This window comes from Tupaia chinensis, unplaced genomic scaffold, assembly GCF_000334495.1.
Source record: "Tupaia chinensis unplaced genomic scaffold, TupChi_1.0 Scaffold000217_1, whole genome shotgun sequence".
Lineage (NCBI taxonomy): Eukaryota > Metazoa > Chordata > Mammalia > Scandentia > Tupaiidae > Tupaia > Tupaia belangeri.
The window spans coordinates 3,392,463-3,397,466 of record NW_006159692.1 but is presented as its reverse complement, the minus strand read 5'-3'; the positions used below and the strand labels follow the sequence as shown (position 1 = coordinate 3,397,466).

The window sequence follows — 5,004 nt, the reverse complement described above, 5'->3', positions numbered from 1 at the left end:
TGCAGGAAGGAGTGGGGCTTTAAGAGCCGGGCAAAATAAGGAGTCAGGGTTCTGGAGAGATGTGCTTAAAGAGAAGCAGGGCTTGCCAGAAGGGGATCTGTGATAAGGAGAAGGGGTTTTAAAGAGGACTTTCACAGAAATAGGGATTTGGGACAAAGACAGATTTATGAGGAGAAACAGGGCTTTGGCCTCAACAGGTGTTGACTGCTGATGACGCATCCTGCTGGTCATGCTTTTCCACTTGACTGTGAGGGTGGTATCCTGGTACCCCGAGTTCCGTGGCAGGGTTTTGGGGGCTCAGCAGGGTTCTACATGGCTCCCAGCATAATACTGCCCTGCAAATCCCCTACACACATGGCAAGCAGAGGCTGAGTCCAGGGCTTGTCGGGATACAACCGTGGGTGCAGGACGCCTTATCTTTCTAAACTAGTGAGAAGACGAGAGCTGACCTGTGTGGATGAAACGCTCCTAACCCCTGGGTAAACCGTGGCCTCCCTTCTCAAACGGAGGTGTGGCAGACTGACCAGCAGGTCAGGAAACTGTTTTCTCTTCCCCACGTGCCATGGCTGCACAGCGTCCTCCAGCCTTGCCCGCTGGGCGAGGCTGTGCTGGGGCGAACGGCCTGTGCTGACGTGCACTACGTTTCCGAGCATGTGCCAGGCACGGTCCTCCTCCTTTCCCATTCCCAGCAGCCTTGAAGAATGAGCTGAAAGATTGAAGGAAGCCCAATTGCGCTCCGAGGAAAGCCTCTGCAGCTCACTGAGACCCGAGCTGCTAGTCACGCCCTTGTGCACATGGAAGGCATAAGCAAAATGAAGCCAAGTTATCTAACTGGTTGGAGGGGATGGTTTTCCAACCCACTTGGGCCTTTGATTCCTAATTACCTTTCAAGATTCTTTAGATTTGATGAACCTAACAAAACATTCCCCTTCAGCATGTGTGTATGCCTGTAGTAGTATCTGAGAGGCAAACTGTCACCTTAACAATGAACGGCTGAGGAGTCTGCAGGAAATGCTGATGATTCAAACGCTCAACACATTTCAGGCAGGTCTGGCACAGGGGTAGTTAAAGGAGGTATTTTTAACAGAGGTCGCAATCTGCAGCTACTAATTTTAAAGACGACAAACAGCAAGAAATTATGCAAAGTTTTAATAACAAAGATACTATCTTTAACATGGTCAAATATACTTGGCTAAGTCCAATTAAAAAAAAATTACCTAGCTCAACAATACAATCATACAGCTTTGTACAGAACATTCCATAGATCAACAGAAAATACATTTGAGCACAAAAATAAAAAATATTTAAAGAGAATCTCTAAGCAGCATTTTATTTCTGCAAAACAGACATATATCTTGTACTGATTAAATATCTACAAGTGCTTTTCCTTTACAAAAATACATATGTTCTTAATAGACTAAGTCATTAACAATGAATGACCTGGTAATTCTTTCACTTCAATTTGAATGATTTATAAGCTAAATCTTACAACCACAAAAAGGTTTTTATTTGTATTAAGATGTTACCACTTTTGACAAAAAGCTTAAAATATTTTATATTTCAAAGGAAAATTAGCGACGTAACTTTACAATATATTCTATGATGGTTTTATTTATCGTGAGGGCTACTCTATCAAAAACGGATGACCGCGCCCAATGCGGAAAGCAGCAGAACTCCGGTACTCCCCTCACTAGCTCCTGTGTGGACCACAGCTTCATAAGGACACTTAGGCCCCCACCCCCGTTCTAAAAAATACAGCAAAAGAAAACCGGCCCCCGAGCAACGTCAGGCTGATCCCATTACATGTTTAACGTGTAGAACTCCTGCTCCAGTGGACTGAAGGGAAGTGTGTGGATAAATAAGTTAATCTGGTTACCGTCTCACCTGAAATCTTTAGCCTTGCCCGCTGGGCGAGGCTGTGCTGGGGCGAACGGCCTGTGCTGACGTGCACTACGTTTCCGAGCATGTGCCAGGCACGGTCCTCCTCCTTTCCCATTCCCAGCAGCCTTGAAGAATGAGCTGAAAGATTGAAGGAAGCCCAATTGCGCTCCGAGGAAAGCCTCTGCAGCTCACTGAGACCCGAGCTGCTAGTCACGCCCTTGTGCACATGGAAGGCATAAGCAAAATGAAGCCAAGTTATCTAACTGGTTGGAGGGGATGGTTTTCCAACCCACTTGGACCTTTGATTCCTAATTACAAGATTCTTTAGATTTGATGAACCTAACAAAACATTCCCCTTCAGCATGTGTGTATGCCTGTAGTAGTATCTGAGAGGCAAACTGTCACCTTAACAATGAACGGCTGAGGAGTCTGCAGGAAATGCTGATGATTCAAACGCTCAACACATTTCAGGCAGGTCTGGCACAGGGGTAGTTAAAGGAGGTATTTTTAACAGAGGTCGCAATCTGCAGCTACTAATTTTAAAGACGACAAACAGCAAGAAATTATGCAAAGTTTTAATAACAAAGATACTATCTTTAACATGGTCAAATATACTTGGCTAAGTCCAATTAAAAAAAAATTACCTAGCTCAACAATACAATCATACAGCTTTGTACAGAACATTCCATAGATCAACAGAAAATACATTTGAGCACAAAAATAAAAAATATTTAAAGAGAATCTCTAAGCAGCATTTTATTTCTGCAAAACAGACATATATCTTGTACTGATTAAATATCTACAAGTGCTTTTCCTTTACAAAAATACATATGTTCTTAATAGACTAAGTCATTAACAATGAATGACCTGGTAATTCTTTCACTTCAATTTGAATGATTTATAAGCTAAATCTTACAACCACAAAAAGGTTTTTATTTGTATTAAGATGTTACCACTTTTGACAAAAAGCTTAAAATATTTTATATTTCAAAGGAAAATTAGCGACGTAACTTTACAATATATTCTATGATGGTTTTATTTATCGTGAGGGCTACTCTATCAAAAACGGATGACCGCGCCCAATGCGGAAAGCAGCAGAACTCCGGTACTCCCCTCACTAGCTCCTGTGTGGACCACAGCTTCATAAGGACACTTAGGCCCCCACCCCCGTTCTAAAAAATACAGCAAAAGAAAACCGGCCCCCGAGCAACGTCAGGCTGATCCCATTACATGTTTAACGTGTAGAACTCCTGCTCCAGTGGACTGAAGGGAAGTGTGTGGATAAATAAGTTAATCTGGTTACCGTCTCACCTGAAATCTTTCTTCATTTGTCCCAGATTCATTTATTTCATGACGCTTTACAAGATGGAAGAAAACTAGACCAAGTATTCCACATATATCTATGTCACACGATTCTAGATGTAAAGATAATGAAAAGGCCTTTCTAAAAACTTAGTCTCAGTTTTCAATCCCAGGCAGAGGGGCGTAATGAGTATACAGACACATTGAACGAGCACTGAAAAGAATTCCTTTTAGGTTTAATTTTAGAACTTTCTGAAAGGCAAGTACTCAAGCATTTTAATTCTATTTGAAAAGTTAAGGACAGCAAGTGAACACACTGTTTGTGAAAACTAGATCACACTAGGAAGTGAATCACACAAATGACTGGAGAAACACAACTGCTTCAAGGACAACAAACGGTGAAAACCCTGTACTGGACACTTAAGTACATTTTAATCAACTTTCAACTTGACAGTATTTTCTACCAAAATACTACTGAACTAGAAATATCAAGTAAATGAAAAAGCAATTGGTTATGTTGTGCTTTGAAAGGGCTTTGAGTCCCTACTGTATTTAATACTCTTCAGTTGTTCACAAAACAAGTCTAGCAGACGTGTTCCTATAGGCATACATAGCTGAAAATAATGACGACAGCATTTCAAGTTTAAGTGTTTCTAATCCAGAAAATTAAAGTCATGGAAAACTCATTCATTTCTGTAATTCCTGCAATCTCCCAACATCTTAGTGGTCTACAGCTCTGCTTGCTGTTCCTAAGCCAGAGGATGTACCAGCGTGTGCATCCCTTTGATCCTGTCCATGGTGCTCACCTGAGGACCCAGCAGAAAGACTTCACAGCGTGAGTTTTCCCTGCGGGGAGACTTTCACATGAACCCACTTCCAAGGAGAAAGGGTGTAATGGGACAGCTCTCCCGACGGACATGCTCTTGTTCTGTGACTCATTTTGCCAAATCTGGCTGTGTGTTCAACTCTAACTATGATAAAAGGTAACTGCTGGGAGGCAAGACAGAAAAACAAAACCCAAACCAGGCCTTATGGAAATTTTGCTTTTGAATACAGAAAAAGCACTTACTTAGATGTGCCCAACGGTTGTACTATAGCCCACCTAAGTAAGCATGTCAGCCAGCACTTCCACCAAAACCTGTCTTTTTAATAAAAGTTCTCATATTACTAAGGACCCGGGAACTAAATAAGCATAATTTGAGTTTAGACTGCCTCTTCAGAATGAAAAGCTCATCCAATTAAAATTCAGAATTTCAATTTCGGTTCTTTTCAAAATATATGTTTTTCTCACTTTTCATTCAGAGTGAGGCTATTTGTGGTGTCTCTTCCTCACCTCTAAGATTTCCTAAGAGCTGCTGGATGATGCTAAAAACCAGTGAACCTATTTGAAAGGAAGTATGCTCTGATTATTGCAAGAAAAACCTGCATTTGACTGATTTCACCAAGAAAATTCAGTTTAAAGCCTTTCTTTGGTGACACTTCAACAGTTAATCAAGATTATTGCCTAACTATACAAAATTAAATTGCAATCTAAAAATTACCAACCTCCAAACTGTTACAACTCTCTTTTCAACATGGTTATTAACTAACAGCAAAATGTCTTTGGTGATATCTATATTCTTATGAAAATCTTTCAAAAAGAGATGATCCTAACTGACAAGTGCCTATTTAGCTACAAAACCATTCAAAAGAGACAGGTACAGAGAATGCAAAATCTATGCAGTGACTCTAAAACAGAAACGCACTTCAGCAATGAGGCACTTTCTCTTAAATAGTTCAATAAAGCTAAATAGTTCACAATGTTACATAACACATTTATCT

General features: G+C 40.8%; 1 long non-coding RNA gene across 1 annotated transcript; it reads right to left on the bottom strand.

Annotated features, from left to right (window-relative positions):
- Positions 1 to 1,134: 1,134 nt before the first annotated feature.
- Positions 1,135 to 4,998, bottom strand: LOC114007698 (uncharacterized). Its single transcript, XR_003549285.1, has 2 exons — positions 3,193 to 4,998; positions 1,135 to 1,884 (listed from the first exon to the last, which is right to left on the bottom strand). It is a non-coding gene; the product is annotated as an uncharacterized LOC114007698 (long non-coding RNA).
- Between the last annotated feature and the right edge of the window lie 6 nt (positions 4,999 to 5,004).